The sequence below is a fragment of the Felis catus genome, chromosome A1 (assembly GCF_018350175.1).
Source record: "Felis catus isolate Fca126 chromosome A1, F.catus_Fca126_mat1.0, whole genome shotgun sequence".
Taxonomy (NCBI): Eukaryota; Metazoa; Chordata; class Mammalia; order Carnivora; family Felidae; genus Felis; species Felis catus.
In genome coordinates this window covers 182,414,853-182,439,379 of record NC_058368.1, presented here as the reverse complement: position 1 = coordinate 182,439,379, position 24,527 = coordinate 182,414,853, and the positions used below count along the sequence as shown (strand labels likewise).

The window sequence follows — 24,527 nt, the reverse complement described above, 5'->3', positions numbered from 1 at the left end:
TTCACAAGCAACTTTAGAAGTGATAGATGAGCTTATGATATAGATTGTGGTGATGACTTCACAGGTACACACTTCTCTTCAAACTCATCAAGTTGTACACATTAAACAAATACAGCATTTTGTATGTCAATCATACCTCAATAAGGTTTTTTTTTATATAAAAACAGTTTCATCAACTTGTCAAAAATAAAAAAGCAAAGCTTCCTTTCAGTAGTTAATTTCTGAATTATATTCTGGATTAAATTATATAACTACTAGGCACACTAACGGTAAGTGCTTCTTGCCTTTTTTTATTTTTTTTCTTTAGAAATGAGTGCATGAAGGCAGAAATTACTGGAAGGGAGGTCAGGGTAAGTCATATCATATTTATTTCTTACTTTTGAAGTGTACAGAATACATTGTGTAAAACTTGTTCAGGAACTCTCGGGGGCTCGTGTCTCAGATAAATTAGACAAATTGAGTTTTTCAGGGGAAATGAAATGTTTGCTATAGCTATGCTACACAGAAATATGCCACTTATCCCTGACATTTTGAGACCCTGCTTTCTGCATGCCAGCCATCTTGCTGTTCCACATTGTTAAGTGTATCATGGCCAAAGTGGCAAAAGAATCTCTGGATGAATTCCCATTTTAGAATTGTGAGTCTCATCTCTCTGTGTAGCTTCTTTGTTTTGTTTTGTTCTCTGTTAGTCTGGTATGGCATAGATAGTGCTTAAAATCGCAGGGCAGTACTAAGCTAGGCTTCCAAATGTGACCCATGTTGAAGTCCAAGTGCAGAAGGTCACAGACTGGAGTTGATTATAACATAATCATGTTTCTGTTAGTATCTGTTTAGTCTTTTTAGTACCACTTAGTTGTTTTTCTATGAAGTTTAAATGTATTTGACTTTATGAAAGGATAAAGCATTTGTTGTATTATAAATAATCATGTAAAATCGAAAGCCATGGACTTCTTACCGATGACTTATATGATTTACTTCACTTCTAGTGTGTAATAGATAGATCTGCAAAAAATCATTTTCTTCAAGTAGAGAATTAGAACAAAATGTCTTGAGAAATTTCCTGAAGTTATTCAGAATGTAAATGAGTAACAAAGTCAGAAAAAATAGCCTTTTCATGTATAATAAGTAACAATAAAACCAAGATCTCCTTTGAAAGGAAAGAGGAAGAGAAGAGAAAAAGGAAGAAAGAAATGGAAAAAAAAGAGAAAGCAGGGGAGAGAAAGGGCAGGGAAGGGAAGAAAGGAGAGAGGGAGGGAAGGAAGAAAAGTATGGTTGTATTGTAGATTAATTTTTCCTAGTTGTATATTCAGAAGTCTAAATCTGATAATGGTACTCATTTATCTTTGATTGTCAGTGCCTTGTTAAATCTTGCCAATTCAATATTCAGCAGAACACTAAAGGTTTGGGGATAATGGGAGTTGTGCAAAGGGTGGAATTCTGAGCCTTCCTTCATTTTCAGATAATTCAGTTCCACGTGGGCTTTGCATATTGTGATTTTCTATAAAAATGTGTTTTAAGAAAGAAAGAACTTATACGGCAGTATGCTGATATCAGTTAAATCTAGCTGGTGGGGACCTGAGTGTCTATAACATTGATTATTTTGCTTTTCTCTGTTTTTGAGATGTTTTTAAATTAAACATTAACAATTCAAAACATTATTTTTTGAAATATCTGCACATGTTCAAAAAAATGTCTTTGAACTTTATTGCTCTGTCATGTCACCAGCATGTTAACTGAGACTGAATGAAATTATCAACACTTTAACCAAGTAGATTGCTTTCCTTATAATGAGAAGTCTTAGTGTATGTCACAGAGATGGGAAACTGTTGATATTATAGTGTCCCTCTTGCACCAGCTAATAGAGGTTGGCTGTCTGTTTGTCCTGGACATCTCCTAATTTATTCTCCACTCTTATTTCAAGTGAATAGAATTTTTAGATGGAAGTGAGCAGTCAGAAAAGGACTACATTTCCAAGGCACGTTTACCCATGTGACTGAGCTTAAGCCAGTGGTCTATATTTGGAATATCGAGTGATAGCTTATGGAATTCTTCCTCAAGAGATGGCTGCTTCATTATTTTGCCCTTGGCGAGAAGAAAGTTCTAGGTACAGTGTAGAGAATACCACATTGTCTCTGACATTGTCAAGTTTCTTCCCATTGCTTCATGAAATGTGGATGTGATATTTGGAATTCAGTCTTGGACTGTTAAATGTGAGCCATCCATTTGGGAGGGGATAGATGAATATTTTGGTTTGTATTTTTATAAACTGAAAAAGAACTAACATCACCAGTATTAATTGGTTTCATAAAGGAGCGAGATTTCAGCGAATATGTATGCAAGGTTTGCAAACTGGTAGCCCTCACATCAATGTGACTCAAAGACATTATTGGATAAAAAGGGCGTAGATATTTTACCTAAATATTTAGAATTGGATCTTCTCTTGAAAAGCAAAAGGTAACTCTAGGAACACTGAGCCCATGTTCTCACATGGCCCACATACTGTGAAACTAAAGAGCCGCAGAAACAGTGGAGTTGGAAACAGGAGAGTCCCCTCAGTCCCTATCATCCCCTTATATCTCCTCCATACCTCATTTCACTCAATCCACTGAGCCCTGCAAGTAAGGAATTGTACACCATAGGTCAGATGTCAGGTGGACTTCTTGGAAATGCATGCTTTACATTGCATGCCAGAAAGAAGTGATATGACCCTAACTGCAATTCCACATTCTCCGAAATACCAAATTCCTCAATGTGATTTCTGCAAATCTCCAACAAGATCAAGGTTTTCAGGATATGTCTTCATTCGGTCTCTGTTCTTTACCATGTTGACACAGACATGAAACTCATTTCCACAAATCAGCCCACTCATACAAGCACAGTCATCTTTAGAACAGTGTTGCTAATAAGAGAAGTACCACATTAGGTCCTACATAACAAAATATTATTATGTTAGACTTTAAAGTTCTCCAAAAACTTTTTTTGTTGCCCTAAAGGGCTTCATGGTTGGCACCCTTGCCATAAAAGTTCTGAATTCTCCCCTGTCTTCTCTCTCTCTCTGCTCCTCTTTTCTCTTCCTTTCACTCTCTTATGTGCCTTCTTCCTCTTAAAAAAAAAAAGTGCATATAGACACACACACACACACACACACACACACACACACACACACACACTTTTCTTCAGGCCTTTCAACCATATGGAGTGGTTTTTCCTTCCTCTCACCATCAGCCCTAGGGTTCTCAGAGTTTCATATTCTATTTCCAAATATCAAGTTTGCTGTGATTGTTATCATTCTGTGCATTTATTCATGTTCTCCAAGCAAAATGAGGCCTTCTCTGATGAATACTGGAAGCAGCTCTTAAGATGATACATGTGTTTTTTTCTCTCTCTCTCTTTACCCCATAAAACACAAAGCCATAGCTTGCCTTTACTATGTGACAGTTCTACTTACAGATTATGTATGTCAACAGCCACCATCATGTGTGGTGAAATTTGAAGAAAGTTTCGAATCCCTGCTAAGGGGACCCACACAGGAGAAACCTCAACTTACACACTAAGGAGAGTCAGAAAAGTCATGGCCACATACAGGGAGCCACGGGTGGTTGTTCTCTTTTCCCTTTGGTGTTTCTGTAAAGGAAAATCACAAAACATCTGAAGAAGACATAGATCCTAGAAGCATGCTATGTGGGAGAGAATTTGAAACATGAGGAATACAGAAATGAATGTTAGACCTGAATATTTCAACTTGTGACATTTTGCAGATAATTTTTTTTTAATTCTGTATTTGTAGCAATGATTGTGACTTCTTAATTTGCATCACTAAAAAATGTTCATTTTTTTACCAGCAATGAAGGCAGCCTTTGTATATAATGATATCTATGTGTAGGCCAGGGGTTTTATACGGGTGGATTTTGGAAAGACCATTTGTCTGATTTAGCTAAAAGCAACTGGACTCTGTCTTTCTGAAACCTAGCATAATGTGAGGAATGCCAATTTAAGCCCATTTCATTCTCCACAGTGTTCTTCTAGGAGCTAAGATAATGAAATATGTTCCATTTGAGCCTCCCTACAGAACAAAACAATCTAGCCAGATTGTAAATTAAGTAATGTATTATAAATTATGTAGCATGCAATGCCAAAATGAGGCATGGCCACCACACATAATTAACCTGGAGTAAACACTAAGTGCATCGACAATCTCAATTCAGAAACTTTAGGGGCCAGAGATGAGAGGAAGAGGTTTTTTTTTTTTTTTAAGTATATTTTTATAGTTCAAATTCATGTGTTGAACCTGAAAATTTGCATCCTATTGTCTAAAGACAATTAATAGTTTACTAGAATATAAATTTCCTGGTGTTTTAATCTATCTTCTAAATTTCATAGCAGTTTTATAAAATATCTAATTAGTATATATCATAGTTTTTTTTAGTATGCCCCCCAAATTAGCAACTGAAGACAGAGCCCATCCTACAAATCTATCAATCTCGTAGCAAATTTGAGAGGATAACTAAGACTCAGAAGTTATGGCATACATCATAGCTCATGTTGATGTTTTCTTTCCTTTCCTGCCTCCTACCTTTGTTTCTACTTTCCTTCCTCCTGCCTTTCAAAATTCCATGATTAATTCTCACTCTGTCTTTAAAAACAAAAACAAAAACTTGCTGCTGTGTGCTGGATTTTTTTTTATATTCTTTCATCAAAAGATAATTTTTCATCTCCTGTAGACATTTTTGCTTTGCCAAAATGACTTTTTGCTAGGTTGTGGGCACAAGTAGTGTGTTGTTATTTCACACTTAGCTGAAATGAATACATTGCTGACTTGTGGTAAAATTAGAAATTGTGTTCAACCATCAAAATTTCTGGTATTGCTTCTAGCACTAAACATCTTGCAAAAACTTGTTTGCCCTGTTATCACTTTCCTATAACAAAATGAATGTAAACTAGTGTCTGAAAGGTTCCTTAATAATTGATGTGTTTGATTAGTTCACCTGGATTCATTGCCCCATCTTTTGAATTTCTATTACCATAAGGATAACTCTCACATGTTTCATTTAAAAAATACATAATTATGTTGCCCCCAAATTATAACAACTCTATGCCCAATGACAGTTATTTAGTTGATCCCTCTACTTTTTCTTAGTATTATTCTATAAGTAATTCAGTAGACTTCCCCCCCATTGTTGACTTTCATGTTATTTTTTAATTTGTTTTGTATATATTGAATAAATATTGGTAAGAGAGGCAGATTGTAATTTCTAATTAAACTTTTTTATTAGATACCTCCAGTATGTAATAAATTAAAAAGATAAGGAAATTAATATTTAATTCCAAACTAATATTTAACTTTTGTAAATGTATTTCCTAGCATTAGATTGTTCTTTTCTCCTTAGCTATTTGGATAAATGGAAAATGATGTCCAAAACTTTACTATAACCAAACCTGATTTTGAGACATTTGAAAAAGAATAAGGGGAAGAATTTATTAAAATTCTGTCTTGCAATTACTGTATTAATACATTATCAAGAGGCATATATAACTCATATGCTGGAGCGCCACTATTCACCTATGCTCATGCTTCGCAATACAAGACTGAAACATTTTTTTTTTTTTTTTTTTTTTTTTTGGGACAGAGAGAGACAGAGCATGAACGGGGTAGGGGCAGAGAGAGAGGGAGACACAGAATCAGAAACAGGCTCCAGGCTCCGAGCCATCAGCCCAGAGCCTGACGCGGGGCTCGAACTCACGGACCGCGAGATCGTGACCTGGCTGAAGTCGGACGCTTAACCGACTGCGCCACCCAGGCGCCCCAAGACTGAAACATATTTATAGCAACCTCCCTCCAGTATCAAGGGTAATAGATATGATAGACATAGCCTAATAGTGATCCCACTTCTCTTGAATTCTCAGTAGAAAAGATTTTGAAATGCTAGTGCTCCAGTGCAGCTTCAACACATTTTTCTCATTAAAAAAAAAAAAAAAAAAAAAAAAAAAAAAAAAAGTCTACTAGTCACTATTAAGTCAAGCCAGTGCAGTAAGTATAGAAAACACATTTTGACCTGCTCTCCTCTGCTCAGTCATTTCTGACTGACTTATATTGGCTTTCTGACTACTCTGTTAGAATCCACCAATTAGCAGAATTTTTAATCTAATTACAATTATAAAAGAAAGAACTTGAACTTTTTACAAATGTTTTTAAGTCACACTGCAGACATTAACTGTGGATATTCTAAAATAGAAAACAGTTAAAAATTATGACATATAAAATTAATAGGTACTTTGTATTCCTTCCTAAGCCAAGTGATGAAAAGCTGCTCTCAAATTCGACACCCCTCTGAGTTAGAGTTATTTAGACATAGGAGGCTTTTCAATATTTGCAGGTATAAATCTGATCCATTAAAAAAAGTTAGGCTTGCACCCTTTTTCAAGAAAGTATTACATTATTAAATAGGTTCATGAATGCTCCTATCCAAAGAGTTAAGAATTTCCCTAATAACAATGAACATATACTGAAAAATATTACAGAGAACGTTCAATGCAATTATAAATCACGATAATAGTTACATTAAAAAATTAAGAGAACATTGTCTGGAAATGGCATACTCTACAGGAATGACTTCCCCACTCAGTTTCCGAGAAGAGAATCTCCATTAGTTTACCGTAGAGTCATAAGACATTAAAGACTCAACAAATATGATGCTACCTTATGATATTGTAAAATATGAATGGCAAGCTTACCTATGCCCTAATTTGGAAAATAATTTGCAACATTGGTGGATTCCAGCCAAAATAAAGTATCTGTTTTGTAGTACCTCTATCATCTTAGCTAAAAGTTGTTGGTTTTCAAGAGAAGTCAGCCCTGAAAGATAAAACAAAATAACAGTAACAAAAAGATGAGCTAATAATTCAATGACTATTTTTTTAATTAAGGGAATCTGAGTAAAAGAGAAAATTAGAATTTGTTGGATTGCCAGAAAGTTGTTAATATAACTTTAACTCTTGATCCTAAGTTTTATTAAGGAAGGGAAAATGAAGAGGAAGAGAGCAGCATATGTGACTACTAAATCTAGAATGTTTGTATTTGTTTCCCTTTCTGCCACACAAGGGGAAAAAAAAAACATAAAAGACATTGTTAAGCCTAGATATAACTAAGCATCATGTTAGAAGTTATAGCTTAGTGCTGTAATACTTTATTCTTCAGCCATAGAATGGTCATCAGCACAATTGTCCATTGTGGTTTATTGCCTTTTCATGATACTTTGTAGTTTTGATCTAAGATTTCAAATGCATAGAAAAGGAGCAACACATCTACCACCAAATTGTGAGTACCTGACAATCAAAAACATCTCTGGATAGTTGAAATCAATAAACCATTTTATTTTTGAACTCAACGAAAATATGTCTATTTTTCAGGGCTCTAAAATTATAAATGTAATAGACAGCATATCACTTTTCTCATGAGTTGATATCAAATTCACAATAAGTGAGAAATGATCTCAATTTAAAAATACCAGAATAGAATGAATCAAATCCAGGCAATTTTTTAAAAATTTAATTTGTGAGACTTACTGTAAAAGTATCTTTGTTTTATCAAACCTGACTTAAATATGTGTATAAAACAAGGGCTATTTAAATTATTTTACTTTCATTTTATTTTAAATAAATACTGACTTGGGAGTTTTAATGCACTGGTGAAGTGATGGCCTGAATAAGAGCTCTCACTTTTTTCAGTATTAAAAATGATCATCTACGGATGACCTATATGGAGGCTTATAATCACAATGGGTAACACTTCAACAAAAGAATCAATTTTAGGAGAAAATGTAGGGACAAATATAGGGTCTTTGTAAAATAGGAACCAAGTTGATCTTCTCAAGAACATTCTTTTAATCAGTGTGATAGAACATAAGAAACCAGAGTATAAATCAACATCTTCATGAGATTTTATTAATTTTGTCAGCCAAAAAATATACATTTTGTAGAAATTATGTGAATAGAACTGTGCAGAGACTTAGGTGACTAAGGTCCTTGCCTTCAAGGGTAACAAGAAAGAGACAGACCCATTGTTCCAAATGGAAAGCATTTCTAAAAGTACCCATGTCTCCCTACTCTTTATGATCCCATTTAAAAAGGAAGGAAAGCTAAGCATTGATGGGTTATAATATGAATGCCTGCAGACAGGCAAGTGGTATAGAGAACGATGCTAATAAATTAATCAGAAGTCAAGATGAACAGAGAACTATAATGTGGCCTTGAGGAACATGTTGCGGAATGTCTTCAGGAGGGGGAAAAAGTATTTGGAGAAAGGGAATAGCGTGTTAGGGAAGCGAATAGAAAGGGAGTAGCATGTTATCCAAATGTCTAGTAAAATATCAATTCCTATTTCACCATTTTGGGATTGGCCTAATTTGACATAAAATTGAATTTAAAACTCCATTGTTATCTCAATATTTTGCTCATTTATTATGTATAGACAGACAGGCCACATCAGTTTTTTAAACCACGCTATATTGATTCTGATAGATTTTAAATTCTAAAGGGCATTTTTGGTGATGAGGAAATGATTTCAATCTGCTGTCCAAAGTCAAGACACAGAATTTCAAATTAGACATGGCAAGCCTAATATTGAGGACATGTACTTCCCCCCTTGAACTTGAACATATTTTCAAAGCTATCTGTGCAGAAAATAGGATAAGTATTTATTTTAAAAAGGAAAAAAGAGAGAGCAAAAATATGTTGAAATAATCAATGGCTGTACAATAATATAAAGAAATTGGATAGATTTGTCAGCGTGTCAGTCAAAAATGAATTACAATTGTGGTAAAGAAATCAAGGTAAAAGGAATTTCTCTGGGGAAAAGTGGCATGCAAAATAAAAGCATTAGTGTGACATACAGTTTACAGAAACTCCTTTTGTAGAGATTAAAGTTTATGTTTGTTGACAGTACAACAGGAACATGTCACACAATATAGAAATGATCATGCCATAACCACTTCTTAGTTGATGGCTTGATTTTACATGCAGTGTTCGACATTAGATAGAATTCAACATGCATTTCCATCCACTGGCATTAGCTGGAGTAGCTGCCTGAATTCATAGATGCAATTATTTGAGACCAAAACATTTTCTGCCATGAGGTATTTTATGCCATCAAACGATAAGGGCCAGCCCTTTTGCTCATACACTAAAAATTACTTTAGGAAAAAATGAACAGAAATTGAGTTATATATATTTTATTTTATAGACATCATTTATATCCATCTCTGGAGTCTGACAACGGCTACCTGCATTCTCAGAAAATTAAGACCCACTGTAAAAATTAATAATTGTATTACTAATAGCAGAATTAGTGGGAGCAATGAGTATAACATGCATTTATTTGGTGCTTATTTTGTGGAGAGCACTTTTTGTGTTTCACCTCCTTTAATTCTCAGAGCATTGACAGTGCAGTGGTATGTCAATAATCTTTAAAGAGGAAATGAAACTTAGAAAGGCTAACTATACAAATGAATCGATACCCAGTGAACAGCAGATAAAGAAAGAGGATCCAGTTTCAAGAGGTCCAAGTCATTGTATACCAAAGATGTTGCAAGTTAAGGTATGATTCAGATAGTCACTACAACTTTAAGTCATTTCTCTTGGGTAGTGTAGTATGTCTTATAAAAATCTGCAGAAAGAGATAAGCAATCTAACGGGCGTCCTAATTTTAATCATTAAAGCAATGCAGATTTATTCTTTTGTGTAGCTTTCTATGGGGCTCTAGTTTCTTAATCATGTACATTTATGCTAATGGAACTATGAGCAGTACAGTTATGACCAATCTTAGGAAGTAGTAAAGTTTTTTACTACTCCACTCTCTGTATATTTTTAGTTACATCACCATGCTATCAGGGCTTACATTTCCAATATATATACTGCCATTTGCAGGAGTATTTACAAACCTTAGGTGTTTGGATAGTGGTATATTGGCAAAAGTTTAACAGCTGGCTCTCCAGAAAAAAAAGGTATGCATATATATGCCTATATAAGTTTATTATAAGTTTTAATAATATGTAGGGCCCAATTTACCAAAAACAAAAACAAATGCAATACTCATTACTGTAAATTCCACATGGCCAACTGATTCTTGAAAATTCTTCCCCTGATTTTTGCCAAACTCTTATATCTAACTAACTTATAACTACCTAACTGTTCTAGCAAATGGTTGTAATCAATTGATTAATGTAGTAGCTCTGACTCGAATATTGGTTTTCATTCTTACATTAACGAGTAAGACAAAAAACATGTATTTTGGAACTTCATTCAGTCACCAATGATGTAGGCAATTTCTTTACAGAATTGAATATTAGTTTTCAAACACTAAGGTAATATTTCCTCAGTTTTTTTGTGTGCTATTAATAAGGTAATAGCCACAGACGTGACACACTTTGAAATTTGTCTGCATTATTAATATTTTATAATTACTTTCTTAAGTCTAAGCTAGGGTTCAGCCAACTATCGCCCACAGGATAAATCTGGCCCACTTCCTACTTTATAAATAAAGTTTGCTTGTAACACTATCAAACCTATTTGTTCATATATGGCCTATATCTGCTTTCACAGTATAATAGCAGTTAAATAGTTGCTACAAAGAATGTACAGTGTGTACAAAGCTTAAATATTTACTGTCTAGCCCTGTAGAGAAAACATTTGCAGTAAAGAAATGTTAAATCAAGCCCTGATTTGTAGTGTTTACCAATTTTTTATAGTGTATGCTACCAGGTAAACATGTACATTTTAAGCCAAGTAATATACCAGTAAAATGTTGTAATTAGGAAGTTGTGGGTTGAATTGTGTCCCCAAGGAAAGATATGTTGAAGTTCTAAAATCCCTGGTTCCTATGGATGTACCCTTTTTTGGAAGTAGGGTGTTTGCATTTAAAATAAGGCCATGCTAAATTAGGATGGGCCCTAAAATCTGATGACTCATGTTCCTATGAGGAGAGACAAACATGAAGACATAGAGGGAACACAGAGAAGAAGGCCCTGTGATGATGGAGGCAGAGACTACTTATGCACCCACAAACCAAGGAACACAAGTTACCAATGGCCACTAGAATTTAGAAAAAGCAAGGAAGGAGTCTTACCCTGAACTTTCACAGTGAGCATGAGAATAACTTGACTAGGCTGCTAGCCTCCAGAAATCATGGTAACTTTGTGATAATTTGTTATGGCCATTCTCAGACACTAATACAGAAGTGCGAAGTTTTGAGTATTTACTATCTTTGTTTTTCATAGAATCAACTTTATTGTACATTTATATAACTCAATTATTAATGATGGCTTTGTTCAACAAAAATTTCATGAAATTTCTGAAAATTTAACAAAATCAGGGGCCAGCTTGGGTCTGTTTCAGTACATCATTCTTTAAAGACAAACAAACAAACAAATAGTAATGGCAAGGCTACATCCTCCTCGGGAGTAGAGAGTAGATTCAGAGCCTAGGTTTGTTTCCATCCTTCCATGTTTCCAGAAAGCTAGTTTATAAAAGTGGGACACAGTATGGAGAGATTTCAGGAAATGAATGAGTTAAATCTTGCTGTTGAAACTTTAGCAAAAGTTAAGATCCAAAAAGATTTGATTTGCCTGAAATGAACTTAAGAGAACTCAAGTCCTGGGCCTGATGGATGAGATTTGATTTTGAAATCCTCCTGATAGTGTTGCCCCAACTTCTGATGTATGCCTTGTTCCAGTCAAGACTGGTTCAGTTACTCTATGGGACTGAACGATGGGTGTGAGTATCAGTTGGCTCAGTCTTGAACGGCAAAATGAAGCAGAAGAAATGAGGTGGGGTCCATTATCAGCTTTCACTTAGAAAATAAAAAGAAGTTTAGAAATTTCTAATATGAATTATTCATTGTGTAATTATCTTATGTATTTCCAAATCATGTTTTCTCCAAATTGTGGCTCAGTATCCTGCATCTTAGTAACTTATATTTCATATGTCCATATGTAATCACTTAATTTTAGTAGTACTGTTTTTAAAAAAAAATAATGTTTATTTTTGAGAGACAGAGAGAGAGAGAGAGAGAGAGAGAGAGAGAGAGAGAGAGAGAATGAGCTGGGGAGGGACAGAGAGAATGGGAGACACAGAATCTGAAGCAGGCTCCAGACTCTAAACTGTCAGCACAGAGCCTGACGTGGGTCTTGAAGTCACAGACCGTGAGATCATGACCTGAGCTGAAGTTGGTCACTTAACCAACTGAGCCACCCAGGTGCCCCAGTAGTACTGTGTGTTGCAACTGTCCCCTCCTATGCCAAAGTAATGTACATTCTGTGTCTTATTATAGTAAGCCTGAAAAGTGAGCTGCTAAACATTTAGTAATGGGAGGATATGTTTACTAATAGGATCACGTTAACCATAAAAATGCATTAGATCTGAAGGTCAGTTGAGTAAAAATTAAAGTTCTTTATTATTAATTAAATAAAGGATGCAAGACCTTCCTCTCACCTTTGTGTCCCTTTCCATGCAGTAGTGAAAGAAGTTGATATTTGCTGACTGTACATTCGTCTGACAGATTTCTGGTTTCTTTCTTACTCCACAAGGTCAAGAGCACTATTTCATATTCTGCCAGCAGTCATGGGGGATTCAAATCTATGGTTTATCTCCTTACAGGAAAGCCCTTCGGTATACTAAGTAATTGGACACTCATCCTTTTTCTCCATTCCTGTACTTAACCAAAATTATTATGTGTTCATTGTCATCATCTTCCAGGTTGTCCTCCCAGCTTAGTTTGAGCATTTATTGAAACACTTGCAGTTGCATAAATGTTGCCTATAACAGACAGTCTGCACTGTCTTCAAAATGAGAGACCCCTGTCTTGTGCTATGTTGATCTTCTTGTTGTTCATTAATAGCAGTAGCAAAGCCCTAGATATCAGGACCAAGTTAGTCAGAAATACTTGGTATGAAATTATATCCCCTGTAAACATTGTGATGCACAAAATGAAAATGCTCTATCTCCTGGGGTAAATAAAAGTATATACCTTATACTTAACATTTGACAATGTGATGTTAACTTGAAAATTAATAAGAAAAGTGCTAATTGGAGAAACAAAAATAATATACTCTGCCAACAAGTTGCACAGTCAAACCCGTGATCTGGAAAATGAAGCTGAGAAAGACATTATTTTTCAGAATTATTAACTGGATATCACAGACCACTTGAAAAGTCGCTGAATAAAATGATTAGGGAAAAGTCCAGTCGTGTATTTTTTGTCTATTTTTAAGCCAAAGTAGGAATAAAAGTGATGGTACTTTTATATCATGGATAACTTGTGTTACTGTGTTTTTTATAGACTGAAATTCAATAATGGTATTTAAGGGAGAGCATCAAATTTGTTTCCATGGTTTAATTTCCATTAATTTGAGGATTTATAGGAATAAATAAATGGGAAATTATGTACAGACATGAACACATACATACAAACACATACCCATTTTCACCCTTGGCTCTGAAGATATATTTTAATCAACTCTGTCAGGTCTATATTCTGCTCATGTTTGGAGTGTACTATCCATTCAATGTGCTGGTCATGACTTACAGGCCCTTTCCCATTGTTTTCCTCACGTGGAGGGAGCTCAGAGGAAGGAAAGCTGCTACTGAATGAAGCTTATACTCATGTCCTTTGACATATGTTCCCCTTTGGCAGAAGAAGCTATCTTCAATGTGGAATGAAGGGTTTTAGAAAATAATATTTAAATTTCTCTAAGTGGGTACTGAAATACCCATGACTCTTGGGGTCTATGTTCAAATTAGATTATTAAAACTAGCATGGTACTCCTAGTACCTTATCCAAAAGAAATGAAAACACATGTCAACAAAATCTTTTTTTTTTTCAACGTTTATTTATTTTTGGGACAGAGAGAGACAGAGCATGAACGGGGGAGGGGCAGAGAGAGAGGGAGACACAGAATCGGAAACAGGCTCCAGGCTCCGAGCCACAGCCCAGAGCCTGACGCGGGGCTCGAACTCACGGACCGCGAGATCGTGACCTGGCTGAAGTTGGACACTTAACCGACTGCGCCACCCAGGCGCCCCATCAAAATCTTGTACAAAGATATTCGTTAGTGGCTTTACTCATGAAAGCCAAAATTTGTAAACAATACTTCTGTCTGTCTAACTATAGTATTTTTATACAGTGAAACACTACTTGGGAATAAAAAAGGAACAAATTATATGGGTTAGCTTCCGAAACATTATGTGAAGGAATTCAGACCTAAAATACTATGTATTTTATGTTTCCATTACTACGAAGCTATAACACAAGCAGAGCAAATCTCTGGTAATGGAAATCAGAAGAATGGTTACTTTATCTGTTTCTTTTTTTTATTATTGAGTTGTAGGAGTTTCTTCTTTATTTTCATATTAAAATTTCACATATATCTCTTAGCAGATGCATGATTTCTAAACAGTGTCTCCCATTCCATAATTTACCTTTTTATTCTGTCGATTGTTCCCTCCTCTATTCAAGAGCTGTTTATTTTGATTTAGCCCTGCTTGTCTATGTTTGCATTCGTTGCCTGTGTTTTGGTGTCATATCCAAGAAATCCCTGTAAAGACAAATGAAGACTTTTCCCCTGTTTCCTTTGAGGAATTTTACAGTTTAAGGTCATACATTTAGATCTTCTATCCATTTTGAATTGATTTTTGTATATAGTGTAAGGTAGGGGAAAATTCCTTTTTTTTTAGTATATGGATATCCAGTTTTCCAAATCACTTGTTGACAAGACCAGCATTTCTCCATTCTGTGTTCTTGGCATCTTTGTCAAAGATCTGTTGTTGATCATAATGTGTTGAGTTACTTCTGGGCCTTCTATCCTATTCCATTCATCTGTATGTCTGTCTTTATGTCATTACCATACTACTTTAATCACTGTAGCTTTGTAATATGTCTTGAAATCAGAAAGTGCAATGCTTTGTTCTTCCTTCTCAAGATTACCTTGGTTATTCTGGAACATTTGCGATTGCACATAAATTTTTTAAATTTTTTTAACATTATTTATTACTGAGAAACAGAGACAGAGCATGAGCATGGGAGGGACTGAGAGAGAGGGAGAATCCGAAGCAGGCTCCAAGCTCTGAGCTGTCAGCACTGAGCCCAACGTGGGGCTCAAACCCACAAACCATGAGATCATGACCTGAGCCAAAGTTGGATGCTTAATCAACTGAGCCATCCAGGCAACCCAGGATTTTAAAAATTTATGTAAACTATGCCATTGGGATTTTGATGAGAATAACATTGAGTCTGTAGGTTGCTTTGTGTAGTATGGACATTTTAGCAATATTAATTCTTCTAATATATGAACATGGTATGTCTTTTGATTTATTTGTGTCTCCTTTCTTTCATGGTCTTATGGTTTTCAATGTATAGTGTTTTACCTCCTTGGTTAAGTTTATTACTAAGTATTTTATTATTTTTTATGCTATCATAAAACAGATTATTTTATTAATATTATTTTAAGATGGTTCATTGTTAATGTTAGAAACACAATTGAATTTTGTATTCTGATTTTGTATCCTGTACCTTTACTGAATTTATTAGTTCTAACAGGCTTGTGTGAGTGTGTGTGTGTGCGTGTGTGTGTGTGTAGACTCTTTATGTTTTTCTATATATAGGATTATGTCATCTTAAAACAAATATAAATTTATTTCTTCCTTTTTTATTTGGTTTCCTTTTATTTCTTTTTCTTGCCTAACTTCCCTGGATAGGCAAAAGATTTGAACAGACGTTCTCCAAAGAAGACAAATGGCCAGCAGATATATAAAAAGATGCTCAAAATCATTAGTAATTAGGCAGGGAAATGCAAGTCTAAGTTATAATGAGATATCACTTCACAGTTGGTAGTATGGCTATTATAAAAAAAAAACAATAAGTGTTCGCAAAAAATGTGAAGACATGTACATTGTGTACGCTTGTATACTCTTGGTGGGAATACAAAATAGTGCAACACCTATGAAAAACAGTATGGAGACACATCTAAAAATTTAAAATAAAACTTTACCATAGGATCCAGAAATCTCACTTCTGGATATATATCCAAAAAAATTGAAATCAGGACCTTGAAGAGATATCGATACCACCATCTACGTTGCAATATTAGGCATAATAGCTAAGGTATAAAAACAACTGAAGTGGAAACAGATGAATGGATAAACAAAGTGTAGTAATACATAAAAGGGAATGTTAGCCTTAAAAAAGAAGTAAATAGTGCCACTTGTGACAACATGGATGAACCTAGATGGCATTTGTCACAGAAGGACAAATACTACATGATTCCACTTATGTGAAGTCCCTGATATAACCAAACCCATTGAAGCAGAGAATACAGTGGTAGTTTCCAGAGGCCAAATGAGGGTGGGTAGTTGTTATTCAACAGCTATAAAGTTTTAGTTAGATTAAATGAATAAATTCTAGATACCTGCTCTACATGATAGTGCCTGTAGCTAAACAATATGGTATTTTGCACTTTCAAAATTGTTGAGAGAGTATATCTTAGGTTAAATGTTCTTATTACAAAACAAAACAAAACAAAATGGGACACAAGGAAACTCTGGGAAGTGTAGGATATGTCTCCTCCTTTGATTGTGGTGATGGTATTATGGGTGGTTGCGTATGTTCAAACATCAAATCATGCACATTATGAGCCATTCTTTGTATATCAGTTTTACCTCTATAAACTGTAAAAAAAATTTAAAAAATTAAAAATTAACAAAAAACAGTGGTTGGTTTGAGTAAGTGGAGGAGACTGGGAAAGAGCATGAGGTATCTTATTAGGATGACAGGACTGCTGTATATCTTGAGTGGCATGTAGTTTACTAAATGTATATATTGGTTAAAACTGATTGAGCTGTATTCTTAAGGTTTATGAATTTATTCTGTGTAAATTATACCTAAATAAAAAATAACCAAGTGCTTTAGACAAAATAATGACTTATTAACAGCTAATTTTTAGTCATCGTAATTTGTCTTCCTCTAATTCCTTTTTTTAATAGCATAATCCCATCTACTGTATCATTTTATCTGGTGGTTAAGAAGTCATGAGCATTATCTCTATATTTATGCAAGAAACTATCTTAAAAGAGCCAGATATGATTGCTTATATCATACATTTCTAACAGAACTAGAGATTAAATTATAATTCCTAGATCTCTGATTTACACTTTAAACTGAATCTGCTAAAATGTATATACTTCATGTACGAGTAAACACTAGGAATGTACAGAAGTGCTCTTTATAAATGATTCTTTTTAAAAAAAAAATTAATGTTTATTTTTGAGAGAGAGAGAGAGACAGCGCACAAGCAGAAGAGGGGCAGAGAGAGAGGGAGACCCAAAATCTGAAGCAGGCTACGGGCTCCGAGCTGTCAGTCCAGAGCCCCGACGCAGGGCTTGAACCCACAAACCATGAGATCGCGACCTCAGCCAAAGTCAGACGCTTAGCTGATTGAACAACCCAGGTGCCCCTAGAAGTGCTCGTTCCGTCTGACTCAATCCACATCTCTTCTTTGTTAAAACTTTGAGAACAAATGCAGCAGTGACAAAAAAAGGTTAATTTAATTTATATTCTGCTCAAGGTGTGTACATTAATTTAATGTCTGAAGAAATTTTATTGAATAAAAGTATGCAAAATTCCCTATGCTAAGCTCTTGAATGATCACAGCAACAAAGTTCAGTGGATTAGTGGTGACTAACAATTTATTCCCTGCCTTTTGGAAAGAATATCATTCTTTTTAATTACTTGAATCAAAATCCCATATATGTTTAATTTTTATGTGTTTATTTATTCTAGTTGAAATGTAATTCTAGGGGGGCGCCTGGGTGGCTCAGTCGGTTAAGTGTCCGACTTCAGCTTAGGTCGCCATCTCGCGGAGAATTCGAGCCCTGCGTTGGGTTCTGGGCTGATGGCTCAGAGCCTGGACCCTGCTTCCGATTCTGTGTCTCCCTCTCTCTCTGCCCCTCCCCCGTTCATGCTCTGTCTCTCTTGTCTTAGAAATAAATAAACGTTAAAAAAAAAAAAAAGAAATGCCACTCTAGGAAATATATAATACATACAAGACCTGTCCAAGGCATCCAATCTCAGATAAAAATCTTGAATATATATTCTGATGCATAGCAGACGAGCTCATAAATGGCTGTTTCTGCAACATAATAAATATAATACTTGCACACAAAGATGAAGATATATAAATGCTGTGTGTTTTCCTTTTTTTTTCATACAAAAAGTTAGCTCTAATAATGTTGGTCAAAGGTATTAGGTTAAAAAATATAAAGAAAAATATGCACTTACATTTCAGTAGCTATTTGTTCTATACACCATAATTTAAATTGAATATTTAAAAAAAATAATGTTTATTTATTTTTGACAGAGACAGAGCATAATCTGAGGAGGGGCAGAGAGAAAGGGAGACACAGAATCCAAAGCAGGCTCTAGGCTCTGAGCTGTCAGAACAGAGCCTGATGTGGGCCTTGAACTCGTAAACAGTGAGATCATAACCTGAGCCAAAGTCAAAGCTTAACCCAATTGAGCCACGTAGGTGCCCCAATTTAAATTGAATCTTAAGGAGCCATTTGCTTGTTGAGATGTGTTGGCTACAAACCATATAATTGATTGTCTTGTGTCAATTTGTCATTTTTTGTGTTTTTAAAACCTAATGTGTTGCATGTTCCATGTGAATTAGGAAGTCGACTTCTTTACGTATACTGTCTTTCTTCTTACAACTGTCCAATAATTTTAGTACAGTTACTATTCCACTATTTCACATAAGAAATTGAGGGTTTAAAAAGTTGCCATTTACTGCAAGTTAAACAGATGGTAAACTGAAGGATTGGGATTTATATCTAAGCAGTTTGATCTCAGAGCCATTGTCTGGAAGTGCTATTTTATACTATTCCTGAGAAGAAACATTGTATATACCTAGAAAAGTAGGAAGTATTTCCCGGGATAATCTTTTTCCATCACACTTATTTTAAAAGAAGTCACCAGTTAGCACATTTCACTCTGACTCCTAAAATACCATGAACCCTGATATTTTTCTGGTCAGGATTTGTTTCAATACATGTCTGTAATAAGAAGCACAAATTTAAATGCTGACCTGGGCTTCATAAGTAATTAATAGCAGTAAGCAGGCCAGAGCACATATATGAAGTGATGTTGCTATGGAGATGTAGCCATGCACAGGATGCATCCACTCCCTTAGTCACTTTTGTTAATTCAGAGACTGGCAGCAACCACTCAAAATGGGTAATGTGATTAGTGATATTAAGCATCTTTTCATATCTGTTGACCATCTTTCTGTAGGCCTTCTTCAGGAAAAAACATGTCTGTTTAAGTTCTGTCCGTTTTTAAGTAGATTATTTGTTTTTTGGTATTGAGTTGTATAAGTTCTTTATACATTTTGGACATTATGTATATGTCCAAAATATATACCCAGATATGTCCAGATATATCATTCACAAGCATCTTCTCCTGTTCAATAGATTGCCTTCTCATTTTGTTCATGATTTCCTTGTGCAGAAGGTTTTGTTTTGTTTTGTTTTGTTTTGATGTAGTGTCAATAATTTTTTTTTTTTTGCTTTTGTTTCCATTGCCTTAGGAAATGTATCTAGAAAAATGTATCTATGGCCAATGTCAGAGAGATTACCGCCTATGTTTTCTTCCAGGAGTTTTATGGTTTCAGGTCTCACATTTAGGTGTGTAATCCATTTTGTACTTATTTTTTTGTGTATGGTATAAGAAAGTGGTTCATTTTCATTTTTGCATGTAGCTGTCTAGCTTTCCCAGCACCATTTATTGAAGAGACTGTCTTCTCCTTGTTGTATATTTTTGCCTTCTTTCTTAAAGATTAACTGACATGTAAGTGTAGGTTTATTTCTGGGTTCTCTTTTCTGTTCCATTAATTTATGTGTCTATTTTTGTGCCGGTACCAATATGTTTTGATTAGTACAGCTTTGTAGTATATCTTGAAATATGGGGTTGTGTTACTTCTAGATTTTTGTTCTTTCTCAAGATTGCTTTGGGTCTTTTGTGGTTCCATATAAATTTTAGGATTATTTGTTCTGTCCTGTGATAAATGCTGTTGGTATTTTGATAGAAAGTGCATTAAACCTATAAATTGCTTTGGGTAATATGGACATTTTATTTTATTTCATTGGACATTTTAATAATATTATTTCTTCCAGTCCATGAGCATGGAATGTCTTTCCGTTTGTGTTGTCTTCAATTTCTTTCATCAGTGTTTTATAGTTTTCATAGTTCAGCTGTTTAATCTTCCTAGTTACATTTACTACTAGGTATTTTATTATTTTTTGTCCCATTTTAAATGAGATTGTTTTCTTAATTTCTCTTTTTGATATTTAATTATTTGTATCTAGAAATGCAATATATTTTGGGGCTCAGTCAGTTAAGCGTCCCACCTTGGTTCAGGTCATGATCTCATGGTTCATGAGTGCAAGCCCTGCACCAGACTCTGTGCTGACAGGTCAGAGCCTGGATCCTGGTCCAGATTCTATGTCTCCCTCTCTCTCTTCCCCTCTTCCACTTATTCTCTGTCTCTCAAAGATAAATAAACATTAAAAAAAAGAAATGCAACATATTTCTGTATATTATGTTTTTATCCTTTGACTTTATTGAATTACTTTGTTAGTTCTAGCAGTTTTTTGGTGGAGTCTTTACCACAATGAGATAGCACCTTGCACCTGTAAGAATAAGGAGAATAAAAAAACCCCACAAACCCAACAAAACAAAACAAAAAACAAAAAACAAAAACAAGACATAACGAGTGTTAGCAAGGGTATAGAGAAAAGAGAACACTTGTGCACTGCTGGTGGGAATGTAAATTAGTGCAGCCACTATGGCAAACAGTCTGTAGGTTCCTCAAACAATTAAAAATAGAAATACCATAGTAATCAACTAATTCCATCACTGGTTATTTACACAAAGAAAATAAAAACACTAATTCAAAAAGATATATATATATATATATATATATATATATATATATATATATATATATATATATATCTCCCTGCATTTATTCCAGCATTATTTACAGTAGTAAAGATATGGAAATAACTTAAGTGTTCATTGATATATGAATGAATAAAGAAGATGTGATACATCTCAAGAAGATGTGATGTGAATATTACTTAGCCATAAAAAAAAAATGAGACCTTGGCTTTTGCAGCAACATGGATGGACCTAGAGGGCATAATGCTAGGTGAAATAAGTCAGAGAAAGTTAAATACCATATGATTTAACTCGTGTTTGGGATCTAAGAAACAAAAGAGACAAACAGACAAAGAAACAAGACACAAAAACCGTACTCTGGTGGTTGCCAGAGGGGAGGTGGGTGAGTAGTTGGGTGAGATAGATAAACGGAAATTCAAGTTATAAAATAAATAAGTCATCAGGATGAAAAGTACAGCATAGTGAATATAGTCAATAAGATTGTAACAATGTTGGGGCGCCTGGGTGGCGCAGTCGGTTAAGCGTCCGACTTCAGCCAGGTCGCGATCTCGCGGTCCGTGAGTTCGAGCCCCGCGTCAGGCTCTGGGCTGATGGCTCAGAGCCTGGAGCCTGTTTCCGATTCTGTGTCTCCCTCTCTCTCTGCCCCTCCCCCGTTCATGCTCTGTCTCTCTCTGTCCCAAAAATAAATAAACGTTGAAAAAAAAATTTAAAACAATGTTGTTTGGTGAAAGTTGGGATCTGCATTTATCCTCCCAGGCACCGAGTAGTGTACAAAAATTGTTGAATCATTATGTTGTACACCTGATACCAATGTAACATGCTAGTTACATTTCAATTAACAAAAAATGGATGAAGTAAAGGAACTATTGGCTTGCATACAGGAAGTCCACAGGTAATGTGGGATTTTGAATTGATTTATTTTCAGGACTCTTTTCTTTTTCTTCATCCAATACCCGTAGCTTTATTTTCCTTTTGTAGGGCTTTATCTTCAAGATGGTAGCAAGATAGCTTCAGCCATTCCAAGCCTCATAATCATGAATACATAGCATCCAAAAGAAAGGACAGGGATGGTTTGGGAAGTTCACAGAAGATTTAGGAGAAATAAACTTTTCCAGAAGTCCCAGAAAATGACTCCTAAGATCTCATTAGTCCATATTTGGTCACAGATCCTTAAAGAAACACATTTATGGGGAAAAAAAAGGAAAATTCAGAAATTATGAGAGAGTCACTTTTCCTGGAGTTAAAAAAGTCATGTGCAGTTGTGGGGTGTCTGGGTAGCTCAGTCTGTTGAGTATCCAACTCTTGATTTTGGCTCAGGTCATGATCTCATAGTCGTGTGTCGGGCTGTGTGCTGACAGTATGAAGCCTACTTGGGATTCTCTCTCTCTCTCTCTCTCTCTCTCTCTCTCTCTCTCTCTCTCTCAAATAAGTAAACATTAAAAAAAGTTATGTGCATTTGTACATCTGAACCAATATAGTTCTGTCAGGAAAGAGAGGGGAGGGAATGGATGCTGGTCCATGGTATCTCCTATACCCTTACTCAGGCCCAGCCAATTATTATTTTTAAGGACTCAGGGGTAAGATATTTTGGTTTCCTTTTCCAATAAAAACTGCAAATTTTAATGTTTTGAGAATTACTTCTATGTTTAAAAATAAATGTACAAAGAAATGGCATCTTCAAATCAGGTACAGCCTAACAGCCACAGTGATATCTGCTCTCGATTGTATTCTAAAATTGGGTGGTATTAACCCCAGATTGTTGAGAACCACAAAACTATGAAGAGGCATTGTTCAATAAAACATATTTGATCCATAGGATTTCCAAGGCAGGGATTCTCAGGAAGACCAGAAATGGAGCTGAGTCAGTACATGGGGACAATGACCAGAAAGACGTAGAAGAAAGGAGATAATGTGGGGCAAAGTGACAGTATCAACAATGATTTGTTTTTTCCTAGAATGATTTTAAATAGGTTGTTTTCCCCCCACTTGACAGCATCTTTCTGAATTTAATGTAAATCCATAAAAAGTCCTGTAGAAACTGAAATCAATTCTTATGTCATTAGTCATTATCCCAAATCAGTTTAACAATCCACAATTCCAATGACCCATATTATTACCACTAGTCTTACTACCCTGCTTCCATCATTTACTGAGCTCTTACTATCTTCCAGACACTGTCCTAAGTTTAACACATATTGACTCATAAATCTTGTGAGAAGATCATTTTTCTCATTTTACAGATGACAGCACATAAGTTCAGAGAAGTCAAATGACTTTCTAAGGTCAGAGGCCTGGAAAGTAATAGGGCTGGAATTTAGTTCCAAATCTGCTGGACTTCAAAACATTGATATTTTATTACTAGCTATTTTGCCTTACCTGCCCTTATCCCCAAAACTACTACCGTGTAGGAAATGAGCATGATCCTACCATACTATTTGAGATGAACTCATGTTATTAGCATAACCATAAATTCCACCTTCTTGGGAAAAAAATAGTGTATCTTTAAAAAAATGTATAGCTAGATAAGCCACATTATTTTATTTCAACTTAAACACATATACCTTGCATGCATACCTGCTTTATACCTTATCTTTTTTCTCCATACTTACCTTTGCCTTGATTAATCTACTTTAGGATTAACGTGTTAACTGAGTGGTTGAACAGACATGTGTTAAGGGTCCAGTTATTTCTAAGACTGAATTCTGATTTTTCAGTCCTTATTTATATATTTGTAATATATATTTATATATTTATATCTATATATATAGATATTTATATATCTAATATTTATATATTTATCTTTCTTGTTGCCCAGAGATCTAAGGCATCTTTATACCTATTTTTCCCTTTCTACCTTTAAACAAAGGTATAAATGGGGGCAGCGGGAAGTGTCAAGAGTTTAAAACATTTATTGGTTTCAGGGGATTCAAGGTTAATGGTGAAATGTAGGTAAAATACCTGGATTTGGTGTGTGTGTTGTATTGACTCACATTTGGTGTTTTGCTAATAGTGTGTGAAATATTCTGCTTTCTTCTTCATTTTCTGTATGTTTGGGATAAATGTGAGAAAGGATTACATTCTAGTTAGTCCTTGAAATTAGAACATATTTTCCTCATCTTTACATCTTCAACCATTCAGCAAAGTGTCTTTGTAGACTTTGACCAAACATTTGTGGCATGGTTGGATTTGTTATACTTCAAACTATGTGAGGTTATTCTTAAAAATTAAAAGTATAAACTGTGATATCAGTCGATCCCTAACCACATGTTTTTCTGAAATCTATTCCAAAAATGTATGCATTCTTTTTTCTTCAGTGTTTTTTGGGGGTGAAATAATACAGTGGAAGCTAAGAGTTATTTTTGATGTTGGAAAAAAAAGCCTCACCCTGTAAGCAAGCCATCCAGAGAATCTTTAATGAGAGCAAAATAAACCACCTCATCCTGGGCTCTCAGCATCATGACTCTTGGTGACTTAGGATTCCTTCACAATCAAGTACAAATAAGTCTGTGTCTTTAAAAAATAAAGC

At 35.0% G+C, this 24,527-nt stretch overlaps 1 protein-coding gene across 3 annotated transcripts in view; it reads left to right on the top strand.

Annotated features, from left to right (window-relative positions):
- The window catches only part of TENM2 (teneurin transmembrane protein 2), a 2,391,334-nt gene that overhangs the window by 467,421 nt on the left and 1,899,386 nt on the right, over positions 1–24,527 (top strand). For all 3 annotated transcript variants that reach the window (XM_045040340.1, XM_045040320.1, XM_045040321.1), the window contains one exon: positions 308–350. The gene's annotated coding sequence lies outside the window, so the exon portion shown is untranslated. The remainder of the gene's footprint in view (positions 1–307; positions 351–24,527) is intronic.